Genomic DNA, 13,633 nt, shown 5'->3' with positions numbered 1-13,633 from the left:
TATAACAATAATTTACAGATATTATAAATCAAAGATAAGCCAATATTTGCATTTTAAAGCGAATTTTTAAAATTTCAATTTATAATTTTATCGGTAAATTTATGGATGTATTTGATTAAATGTATTAGTTAAAATAATCATATATATATAGGATATGTGAATAAAATTAAAAAAAATAATAATTTCAAAACAAATGAGGTAATATTGTATTTTAACAATCACAGCTTGCATAGCTTCAACAGCATATTTTTCTGTAGTTGGTCACACGCGCTCACGTGAAAAAAAAATAAGAATTCGTTATATATACATGCTTGTTCATACACCTAAGAATGCAATGGTGCACCATAGCACTAGACAGTGTTCCATTTATAACTAAAATACGAAAATGTCAATACATAGATAAGTATCTCTATATTTCTGTTACAAGATGCTTTAGGCTTATGGGATACGATTTCTCTCTCTTGCTGTAATATTCCTCAGTGTGTCCAAGGTTTCTGTTATCTAATGCTCGTTTGTTTATCATATTTGACATAAAAACTCCAGATGGCTTTTCCGTAATGATTCTCGTATATTCTTATTTATTCTGTAGTTAGTGCCGAAGTAGTTCTTAACATAACTATATAATGGCATCGCTGTTTCATTGGACTTCAACTGGAACTTATCTTGTGTTCGGTCATTGCAATACATATAAAGAAGACATTATTTCTTTGATTTCAGAAAACCATCTTTGTATTTTGTACTGTAGCAATATTAAGCTGTTTAGTTTGTAATCAGCATTCGTATGATTTCACATGAACACTCGTGTGTAGTGCTTTTGCTGTTATCTGTAACGTGCTTTGCAGAATGTGACTCTTACAGTTCATATCAATATAGAGGTATATTCTAATAATGACAGTTTATAATCGAAAGTTTATTATCCTTCAAAGAAATTAACCTATGCTGTGAAAATTTTGTTCTTTTAGCATTTTCTTCGTGTTTGCCAAGCAATTTGATTAAAATTTTTCTCTTTATTTACATTTTATGTTTTTTAGAACACAGCATGGAGTACTGAGTGCATTCATTCATTTTTATAGTGTCACTTCTTAGCAAAATTACAACAGCAACAACAACAACAAATTAGCTGGACATATGCTGCATCGCCAATGAAACTTGCACGTGTCGGATTTTTTCTGCAAGTAAAATACGACAAGCTAGGGAATGCAAAGTATATGTTCCTCAGGAGTTTTAGCATATGACACAATCTGCTTTACGTGATATTCTTTCTTCGCAGTATCAGCAATTAATTTGTTCAGACTGTTGCAGGTTCTCAATATAAGAATTTAGAAATGCTATTTTGTATCAAAAATAGTGGTATTATTGATATAAATTATTTTTGGGGAGGTCGGAATATTAGAGCGTCTTTTGTTCTAAATTTTGAGCTTTGTATTCCAAATTTTTATTTTGAATTGTCGGTTTAGAAGCACAAATCACGCATTTGTTTCAGACTAAAAATGATAATAATATAAAAATAATAATAATTATTATTATTAAAAATCTGTATGTTTCATGATGTTATGAGATTAGCCTGGAAGTTTAGCCAGTACTTTTTAACACTTCGAATATTGACGTGAAGCATGTTTATGTAAATTTCCTGAATAAAGTTTTGATTTAAATTCTTAGAAATCTGCTTTAGTTTATGCTCAAGATGAATGTCTTGTTTGTCATAATCGTGTTATGTAAAGTTCTATGATTTTCTCCATTAACCTTCCAGATTTCTGATTACATATGCTTCCTATGCTTGTTCTTGTTTCCTCGTTAATCCCTGTATCTTAAAAACTGATATCATGTTTCATATATTACTTTATGCGTTTGAAAATAGAGATTTTTGAGGTATGGCGTCACATATTCTGAGATGAATAACGGACTTTTTGGTCGGTCAGTATTAAACATTGCAGTTAATAAGGCTTTTTAAGCTTACTGATACTTTAGCCTTTTATCTCTAGCGTACTTGTGAGTAAAGTTAATTATAATCGGAAAAAAGACGACTGCTTCAATACCCTATTTCATTTTCTATTTCTATTTCTATTTCTAGTTTCTATTTCATTTTCTAATCTGTAATTTATTGTAGGTTTTCTGTTTTGCTGAAATAACTAAACCTACAGCTATCTGTAGGTTTAGGTTAAGATTTCTTGCGTTACTTGCTCTATTTCTAATATTAAAAAGTTCTTCATTTTCTTTAGCAAGTTTAGTTTGCGATATTGTTAAATTATTATAATTGCTCTTGATGTCACTAACAGTCTCAAGGGCTTCGTCAACGCTATTCTCGTTTTATTATCGGATGAAATCTTCATAATCGCAAAATTTTATTGCAATCTCTTTCAGTGGATTCTTGAAATGTTTTTCAATGAAAGTTTAATTCGTCTCCTTTTTCTACGATATTTACATCTTTTCAGCGAGTATCTTTTGTAATCATTGCATGGGTCGTTTATTTTGGTATATAATTTAAAGCGCATGTCCCCAGGCAACTTCGGCAAGTGACCTAATCTTCTTCACGTGATAATCTTTCTTTGAGGCTACAGCAATCCATTGTTCAGACTGACATTATTACTCACCAATAAGTATTTAAAAATACTGTTTTTTGTATTATCAAACTACTAATAACAATAAAGACAGAAACATGCAACAACATAATGAAATAATCAAATCCTTGACTGGCAGATATATCCACTTCGGGTCTTATTCAAAAGCCGAAGAATCAAGTAGTTATGATTATTATAGTTATTATTATTCCATCCAAGGAAGTTGAGAATGAATGCGCTCGAGAAAGGAGTGAAAGCTCTAGATTTTTCTCTCATACAGCGATGCGTGATTGGAATGACTTGCGTTTGGATGTGGTGCGTGCAGATAGTGTGAATGAATTCAAGACGGATATGATAATTTATGTCAGTGATATGTGACCATCTCGATGCGCTCTTGACTTCCTAGAGTCAGGTCTCTGGTAATAATAATAATAATAATAATAATAATAATAATAATAATAATAATAATAATAATAATAATCGAATCAAACAATATTTTTAATTAAAATTTTATTTTAATTTAAACAAGAAGTTTAATAACATTTTTACATTTTTTTATTATTACATTTTACTACTACATTTTTGTAACTTGCATTACAATTATGTAAACTGTAAAGATATTTGCTTTAGGAATGCAAATAAACAAGTTTTCATCTTCTTTGATACTTAGGTTTGATTATAATATTTATTTGGGTTCGTATATATATATATATATATATATATATATATATATATATATATATATATATATATATATATATATATATATATATATATATATATATATATATATATATATATATATATATATAGAGAGAGAGAGAGAGAGAGAGAGAGAGAGAGAGAGAGAAACAAAACCCAAATTTATCTCACGTTCGTTAAGTAAATGTCACCAGAATTAATATTCTTAACCTTTATTTTTTTTATTAAAACTTATGCATCGAGGTAGCCTTTTGGGCCTTTCTTTTATTGTTATACTGTATTATGTATACTTTTTACACAGAGAAACTGACAGTAGGAAGTCATATACATGCCATGCTAGGTCTTTCCATTCCATTGTCTAATTTTTGCTTCGAAAAATGTATATAGTTATATTTAAAAGTTATCCAAATTAATATCTCTCTTTGAGAGTTCAATAATTAACATGGGGGAAAGTTTATCTTTATATATTTCACATATAAATTATTCATTGCTGACTATTGTCAGTAATGAACGGTATTTTTATTTCATTGTTTATTAATAGTTTCACGAAATTTGCACTTTTAATAGTTAATAGTTTGTTTTTATATTAAAGGTGTAAATTGCATGTCGTTTCTAACAGTAAGCACTAGTTTTGAAAGTTTTATGTTGTCCTTTAAAGGAGTATTCTTGTTTTATATTTTCTTCCTGTATTCTGTTACGTATATATTCGATATTTTAAATCGTTTTACAATTATTCTTGTTGTTGTTATTAAATCTCAATAAAGATTTAATTAAAATCTTTATTGAGATTTATTGTTTTATATTTTATGATTATATATTGAGCTCGTCTTATTATTAAATAATGTTATTACTTTTTATAATTACACATTTGCAAACAAACATTTTTCATATCATGTCTAGAATCGTTAAATACAATGTTGTGGATATCATTTCTATTAGTAAATTGCGAGTTCCACCTTAGCTCTTCATAAAAGGTTTCTTTTTCTTTCTTTCTTTTTTTTTTTTGTGTATGTATATGCGTGGGTGTGTGTTTGTGTTCCTGAAGTTCATTCCTTAGGTGAACTGTAAGGAATGTATGGTCTGGTTTCTTTTCTTTTTCATTTGGTTAATTTTCTTTTTTTTTTTTTTTCTCCGTGAAGTATACATGGCTAACGGTCTTTGATTTTTTTTTCTTTTTCTTTTGAAGAAATACGTGCATATGAACTTCGATGAATAGTCGAGATTGGAAAACTTCATCGTTAACATTATTACCTGCGTGCAAGATATAAGGAGACAAAACTGTTTGCGTGTTCATAAATTGTATTTATCTTTATTCTCTCAAACAGTTCGTTATCCACAGTCATTTCATGTCTCATGATCCAAATTAATGGCCTTTAACGTATTTCAACCATGTTACAGTCATTAACTTCCGGGAAGTATTGGCTTCTTGCCAGCTTAAGGTTTCATCAACTAAAAAATAAGAAAACTCAGAGCAATACGAAACTAACCCCAGGAACTACCATTGGTTAACAGGTAGCATCTTTATCTTACATCCTTTCTGTTAACTGTTGCGTGATTGGTGACTGATGCACTCGACACGCTCAGCCTTTGCGCACAGCACATAACGTCGTTGCCTAACAACGGCTGACACACTCAATAAAAGCGCCATCATTCTGACAATGTGAATCAGTATTTTCGTCTTTTATCTAGAAGGTACCTAACCGTCACGTACTTTTGTGTCCACCATGCCTGACCCAGCTTGCAAATGTGGAGGTAGAGTATTCATATAAAACGATTGAAATCTTATTTTTAAAGAAATTTTTCTGATTAGTTAATTTTTTTTAAAAATACCTTCTTGTAAAATTGATATTGCAATATACACCATATCAAATCATTTATATTTCTTTATTTATAAAATAACATTCCGAAGTTTGACTTTTTGCGAGTAGTATTATATTATATGAGTAGTATTACTTCCTTTGGTAACGGCTTTTTCGTTAAAGGTATAGTTGTTTAACATTCTTTTGGTTGTGTTGTATGTTGTATGTTACATATAAGTTGCAAGGTTCTTATTGTGCGTGTGTTTTTTCTCTACTTCTAGAAAAGTAATTAATTTCTTTATGCTTGAAACGTGCAACAGATGCTCAATTACTTTTGGAGATTTTTTAGGAATGATTTAATGCGTAGTCAGTTAACTTTGGTATGATACCATTAATTCGTCATACAATAGAGTTTGATTGCTGAAATAACGTATTTTAAACTAAGCATGCAACAGTATGTCAAGCACTTAATGAATCAATGTTTACTGATCATTCAGCACTGTTGTTCGATCAAAAAATATTGGAAGAGCAGCTTTCTGATGTTTTAATTGTTTTAGTTGACAATGAATGCTGTGGTGTACATTATAGTTATACCTGATGTATAATATTAATAATAACAAATTGTCTGCTTTAATAAAAATAATGCCAGAGAATAATAATATTAAATTAATTCATTATTTTTATATTTTAATTAATCGTGTCAGGTAATCTCACTGACATATTTAATCAACGCTGCAATATCAATTTTTATTTTAATAAAAATAAAACCGAATCTACTTCTGTATTTAATGTTAATATAATGAAAGTGTAATACGTTAGTTTCAATGAAATGCCGGAGTTATTTCGAAGACTCAAACAGGATATAGCTCGGATCACCGAGATTATACACTCATACAGGAAGTATTTGAATGAATATCATGTTTTATTGTTGAAATTTTCAAATAACTCCGTGGAAAAATTATTTAATTTTTTTCTACAGACCGGTTTCTTCAACTGAATGTTATAACTAGTTTGTGAGATCAAATGTTATGGTGATTCATTTTCTCCTTCTGTTGTTTATGCTTTTATATTATATAACCACAAACTGAACGTAAATAAATTTGTTATTATTATTATTTTTTTTTTTTCAAATCAGGAAATATTACGATGGACGACACACGAACTTAAAAACACAATGGATTCAAAACGTCCGCGCAATTTAATGGGCGTTACCTTGGCTACACAACCAGTAACTTGTCCAAACATGAAAATACATATAATCCATTACCAGCAAGCGAATTATTGGTGATTTCTCACGGTGTCACATGGCATTTAGCATGGAGCACTCTAAGAGCTCCTTTAGAAACCGTTTGCTCTAATTTATATACTGTAACTGCTTTTCGAACTTTTTGCAGGATTTAGTCTCCTTAATTTTCTCAAAGAATATGTATAATAAAATGAAAAAGATTAATTATATTATATTATAAAAATTAAATAATATATATAAATCATGTATATGTATACATATAATTTATATATATATATTGTGAAAACGAGAAAACTGTATTTATACATAATATTTTATAATATGAAACATTAATCATATATGTAAACTACTGCCGACTTGGTTAGTTGACTGCATAGCGTACTCGCTCTTCGACCAACAAGCTGTGTATTCGAATCCCATCGATGACTGGGTCTTTATGAATGTCTTTAGGTGAACTGACCGCCTGTCTTCTTACTAGAAGGCTGAAGTAGCTTAAAAAAGTTCAATGTATAGTCTCTAGGGCAGGTTTAGATGTAATATTATAAAAAAGAGGGTTTTGTATCTGTAATATTCGTGGGGGGGTCAAATTAATAATGCAAAGATCAAAACTTTAATTAGATTATAATATATATTTATATATCGACTTAAGAGATATGGAAATATCTTTTCTCATGTCGAATAACATATCGTATGCAGTAAATTATTTTATTGTTTTTATTTGTGCTTTAATATTTCTTAACTCGCGAAGATATAACCGATTCCGAACCCTTTCTTTAAAGGTGCATCATCATTGGTACTGCTCGTGTTTTACTGGCTCGTTTGTGTTTGCGTGATAAAAACGTTTCCAAGAGGAAACTGTTTTTTTTTTTTTTATCACGCAAACACCATTCCCCTCCATATAAGACCGCCTTACACACCTTCACATGGAATTCTCTTATAAAGGTTGTTCCGTTCTTTATGTCCTAGACATGATTCGAATCATGATCTTTCTAGCCAGAGGGCATTGTCTGCACCGAGTGAGCTATGGATGCTCTCTTTAAAACCTTATAGATATTAAAATTCTTCTCAGTTCCATTTTCAACCACTTATCTACATTTCTTTTATTCTTGACGAGCCGAAACACTCAGATCCAATTCGACCCAGTCGGTGCTTTACTGAATTTAAAATGTAGAAAGTTTCAAAATAATTACATAATAACATGACACCTGCATTTTTGCCAGAGTTTTGTAAATTGTTTACTAATAATATTCAAAGCCGACATTGCTGTCATCTGATAAAATATAATTTTTAACTAATCTCCTTAGGAAGAATTATTTACTTTATCGGAAGTTGAGTATTTTTTGATGTCGCGAAGGACCAAAGTTGCACAAAGTAATTTTTGTTGCACAATCACAGAATTATTTCTCGATGAATGAATGTTTCCAAATAGTTTGAAAATTAGTGATCTAAAGAATGCTCTACAGTCTCATTCCTTCATGTTTACTGGCAGAACTTTCCAAAATATTCCCACCAACACACTGCTTTGCTACGATATTAGATTACATCACAGACATTTTTTTTTTTTTTTTTTTACTCTTAGGATACAGCTGCACGTCGTATTCACTGATGCTAATTAGCCTATATTTTCTTGTCTAATCCGAAAGGAAATATTGTATGTACGACAGTTTTATATATTAGAAAAAATAAATAAAAATTATCTCAAGGTTGCGAAGACTGGCTGTAACATTAACCGGGAAAAATATCATGAACATCAACTTTGGAAAAAAAAAGAGAAAGCAAAGGAAGTTCTTAACAAAGAGATAGCTATTAGATCTTAAAAAAAAAAAAAAAAAGCGAGAGAGGAGAGAAAGAAAAAAATTTAGTACGTGGAATAAGACTTCTTTGTACTCTCCGGACTGTTGACCTCTGACAATTTACTGCGGAGGTCATAAAAAGCAAGAATTCCTTAGTTAATTCACACTTCAACAACTTGTTCTTTTTTTCTTTCATTTTTGTATTTATTTATTTTTTTCTTAAATAAAAGTAGCGGCATTCTCCAATACTTAATCACAGACACTAGTTAAGTCCCTTGTCAAGCGCCTTCTGTTTTTAATTTAAAATAAATTACACTCTTTCCTTCGTAGATAATCTGATACAACTGGATGAACAAAGGTCACCGACTGGAGCGGCAGTCTAGCTATCGTGATATTAACAAACCGAAATCACAGGATCGTTCACCTTGAGACCACCTCTGGGAAAAGCAAATTTCTTAGTTGTCGCACAGAAAGAAACCAGTTCTTCAACCACCGCTCGCCATTCTTGGCCTTGCATTCCGACCAGCGAAAGGGCTAATGTAACTTATGGTAACTGGTTTGGAATTTGGAAGGAGAGGAAAATTGTACTCATAAGAAATATGTTCTCATATTGTAATCATTTGATTGCAATATGAGAACATATTGTAATCGAATTATTCGCTACTCAATATACATGTTTATATTGTATAGTATAAAGAGCTAGGATTTTTATACCGGTACTATATGAGCGTTATTACCCATACTACTACCACCACTACATTTGGCTATCAAAAACCTTCTGTTTTGTGTCTATAAAGTTCTCAGAGGTTTACCCAGTGTGAAGAGCCACAGGTGGGACTTTCAAAAGCTGTTGCACGTTACATGGCTTCGTTTGATGGCTGTCTTCAGAATACATGCTATCTTATCTAAATTTCTGAAGGGATGTATTTAGATCTGAATGATTGTATTGACCACGATGGTATAAATAGAATGTAATAATGCAATCGGTTAACGATTTATGCTAGAAAAGTTCTTTTTTCAGCTTCTAGAAGCTTCCAGCCTTTTCCTTAAGACAATTTACTGCAAATTAAATCGAGTTAAAAACAAGATTACCGAAGTTTTTATGAGAAGCAATAGATTTCAATACATTTTCCTTATTTACACGGATAGCAGCCATTCCATTGAAAATTATGTTTAGCTTGTAAGGCAGTTGAAAATAGATTTTAGAAAACGTTTTATAAAACGATGCACATCTTAAAATCTGTGCGTACATCTTAAAAGCTATGAATTACTTGTACATCCCACAGTACAAGTAATTCATAGCTGCAAAATTTATAGGCACCGTTTTCACCCACCAAATTCAAAGTATCTTATTAGGGAATAAATATATTGTCGATTCCTTAGCGAATCTAATATCTGAGACCAAAAAATACTGGCTGCAAAATGAAATGAGTTTCTTTAAAAAACAAAAAACATTCCCGATTAAAAAGATTTCTTCACTTATTTTTGGCACTTGTACACATATCAGGAAGATTTTAATTTATTTTATCTAATTTAGTTTGGAATTTAGAGATTAAACCACACCCGAGAGAGCTAATATTTATTTACTTGCTAATTTTCAAAATTCCGAATCTTACTATTAGCAATAATTGAAATGTGGTGGCAAAAATTAACTCTCCTAAAAAAAAAAAAGATTAATATTTAAGTTGAAGTTTTGGTCTCCTACCACTCAAACATAACCGGTAAACTCTTGAAGAAATAAATTTACGATTATGACTGAAAAGAAATCGTTGTGATGATAAAGCTCCCCTCAAGCGGAAATGAAAAATTTTCGGACATTGATGTTATCATTCTTGATTCTTCCGTACTGTCTTTGTACCAAACCTGTTTGTTTTGTCTTATAACAGTAGAGACCCGTTAGTTCTAAATAACCTCGCTCCGGCATTGTTCAGATGTCTTTTGTACTTAAAATTCAACGGTTTGTGAAGCATAACTGGTGAAAATGCCATAGAGGAAAAGCGACCGAGTGTATACACTTACTTGCTTTTAATGAATAAAAATTAAAGGTGTTGATATGACAAGATGATAATGAACTAGAAGAAGAAATTCGTGTGAAATCAAAAGAAATTTCTTTAAAAATGTTAGTGTTAAAATTATTTTAAAAACTCACGAATATATTGCATATAAGCAACACAAATAGAAATAGTTACTGCAACTAAATGTTAACATGGCACTTCATTACATTTATGTTAAATTCGAATATTCGTAATTAAAGTGACATTTTCACATTTATTTGCAGCAACTAATAAATAGCTTCGATAGTGGAAACAATGACAAAATAGTTTGACCTGCTTGTAAATTTGTCATTACCCTAGTCATTTACTATGACTTCTGATATTGCGATATCCGGATAGAGCAACCTAATTTTGGTTCTCTTTGAGTTCATACTTCCTGGGTTTTATGCTGTTCGTTTAAGCCCACTATATCTTTGTTTCCCAATTCTTTTTCACAGTGTTCAGTCATCCAGCATAACAGATAACCGACCCCTAGTATACTCCTTACAGATACAAAACTTACATAATGGCCTAAATTGTTTGTGCTATTTAAAACAGCCCCAGCCCATCTCTAACAAACTGTGAATTACGTAGAAATTCCAACCATTTGGTTGTTCTGCATCTAACGGGGTCGAATATATTTTAAATCATCAATTGTTTGAGACTTTAAACCGCTTTAAAACTTGGATTATTTTTGTTTTGGTCCTTGTACTTTAAGAATTCAATTTCTTAAAACTGGCTTATGTTGAAATAAGATGAAACCTTTAGATTAAATAAAAATAGTAAGTGATAGACACTTCAACTAATGTTTATACCACTAAAAGAGACAATAATTGTAAGACAAAGTTACTTGGTACATTTTCAAAAATAGCATTTCCTTAGTGCAGTCGAATGAAGAGTGCTTGGTTGGAAAAGATTTGGGTTTCAGTTCCGTCTATGCTACAGAAACATTTATAAAGGTTTTACAATAAAATTAAGTTAATCTATCTTAGACAGAAGAGAAAGATTTCTCCTGGAAAATGGAGTTTTACGCACAGGTTAGCAGGTCTAATATGCTAATTGAAGCCACTTATACTTTCCAAAGAAACAAATTCTCTCCGAGCGCATTGACCACATTGTAATATTTTACACTTAATTCGTTCGAAACTTCCGTATAAGTAAATATATGAACAAAAATATTAACAGTTTTTCTCATCCTGGTTGGCCGAAGTAGAATAGCTTCTTGTTTCTGCGAATGTTTAAGTGGTCACTGATTTTTACTGTCCAGTGTAAGACCATCGCCCTACTTAATAGACTGAAAGTGACTTTTGAACAAGCACCATGTAGAGCAAAGGCTCCCGATTCATTTGTGAATAGGATTGAAAAGTAACAAAATAAAAGTTACTCGGTGAACCACATTGGAGAAGCATCACACGCTTTACAATAAAATAAAATTTCAAATAAAAACTGAGCTATACTAATGCTTTTTTCTTTACAGAATTCTTTTTGAAATTGTTAATGGCATATAATTATGTGCCATTTCGATCACCATAAGTCTCATTATAGTTGAATTCGTCCTCTGACTAATGTATTTTTCCTAATCTTTCTTATATTTCGTCATCTTTGACGATGTGCAGTATACAAATGGCACGAACCTCCAGTTAGTCGAATTATCCAAGAATTTCAATACTAAGACATACTTTATTAAGATGTATACCAATTAGAAGCCTGTTAAATATTACACAGAAAAGCTATTACACTGTAACCGACTCAAAATGATATAGAACAGGGATTCGCAAGCAGTCGGGATCAATTCTTTGATTCTAGTAGCAGTTATCATTTGATCGCCGAAAACTATAATAATAAAGTAGAAAAAAACATATAGCTCATCCTGACGATAAAATAATAAATAAAAAAAATAGTAATAACCATGTTTTGTATTGTAACGTTGCAGTTCCGTCTAGTGCATGCGTAAGAACGTTCTTTTATCATTCTTGATGTGACTGCATGTGGAGTCATTATTGTATCCATCATTTATTCTTTTTTGTTTCATGCCAAGTGAAACCAACTGCGGTAGGTCACTTATAGCAGCTACAGTTCCGCTCTGACAGTTCCGGAACTTGAATTGAAATTACTGTAATTATTCAGCAAGGAAACAAGTAACACAATAATCGGTAATGATAAAAATTAAGTAAACACACACACACACACACACACACACACACACACACACACACACACACACACACACACACACACACACACACACACACACACACACACACACACACACACACACACACACACACACACACACTTCTCTTACTGTTTTGTACTTGACAGTCACAAGGCAGTCAAGTATTCCAAACATCTCATTATGGGATAAGGGGTTGCCGACCACTGTCTAGAAACATTATTAACCCGCAGATAGATAGTTACAAACAATAAAAAAAGGCATTAAAATTGTATAAAACTATTTCTTTTAAATAGAAATAGCTAGATTTATAAGGTTTATTATAAACATCGTATATACTTCTTTTCTTATAATTCTGTTTGTTCTAAAAAGTGGACTTTTTTGTTGGTTTCTTTAGATTCTAACTGCACCTGCCAAGAATCTTGCAAGTGCGAAGAAGGAGCTTGCACTTGTTCTAAGTGTCCGAAGAGTACAAGTCCAGGTAAGCATCATTTGAAGACGGAATATTGCTTGTGAATACATAAAATTTTATTTTCTATAGTTTGAGAAATTATTTTCATATGCTTTTAAATGTTTATCAACCCAATTTCATATTCTTTGAAATCAATTTATCAACCAAAATGATTAAACTTTTCTTAAAAATAATGATAGAACTTATATATTATAAAACACGACTCTGTAAAATGACTAAATTACACGAGGAAACTAAATTAGTTTTACCATACCGCGTATTTTTATACTTGTGTGTGTGCAAGACATCATTATTTCATGATTGCTTTATTTATTTTCAGATGACAAAGGAGATGGTGAAGATTCGAAGAAATGAATTATCAGTTTATGTATTATTGATGCAATGTGTTTAGTTCCTTAATTTTATGAGGTGTTGAACGCTTCTGTTCCTAATATTATATCGTGTTTTATTATATGAATTGAAAATAAACAAGTTTTTATAGTACAAACGACTTTTTTTTGTGTGTTTGCATTAAACAAAAATGAAAAACATAATGAATCTGAAACTCGATTACTCATCCAAACACACAAACTTTTATTTCAGTTTGAGATTTACTTATCAAATGAAACCGGAACATCATTTATAAATTTATAAATGCTCAGGAAATTTGCAACCTAGTAGTTATGCTACTATTTGACGTAGAATTAGATTAATTATACAAGAATCTAAAGTAATCAACACATATTTGCAGTTGAAAGTGAAATCAATAACAAAAATCAAATGAATGTAATTTTCGCGTTTTTGATTGCATTTCGCATTTAAAATGTGTTGACATATTTATCGCAATGTTTCTTTTTCTATTTATTATTTTTTTTTAT

General features: G+C 30.8%; 1 long non-coding RNA gene across 1 annotated transcript; it reads left to right on the top strand.

The window, feature by feature from the left end:
- Nucleotides 1-4,857: 4,857 nt before the first annotated feature.
- LOC150104142 (uncharacterized) lies at nt 4,858-13,263 on the top strand. The gene is made up of 3 exons (XR_016548730.1): nt 4,858-5,012; nt 12,702-12,785; nt 13,096-13,263. It is a non-coding gene; the product is annotated as an uncharacterized LOC150104142 (long non-coding RNA).
- Nucleotides 13,264-13,633: the final 370 nt, after the last annotated feature.

Source organism: Typopeltis vanoorti, chromosome 8 (assembly GCF_054136105.1).
Source record: "Typopeltis vanoorti isolate ZY-2024b chromosome 8, IOZ_Tvanoo_1.0, whole genome shotgun sequence".
Taxonomy (NCBI): Eukaryota; Metazoa; Arthropoda; class Arachnida; order Uropygi; family Thelyphonidae; genus Typopeltis; species Typopeltis vanoorti.
The sequence above is the reverse complement of the archived record's forward strand: the minus strand, read 5'-3'. Positions and strand labels throughout refer to the sequence as shown.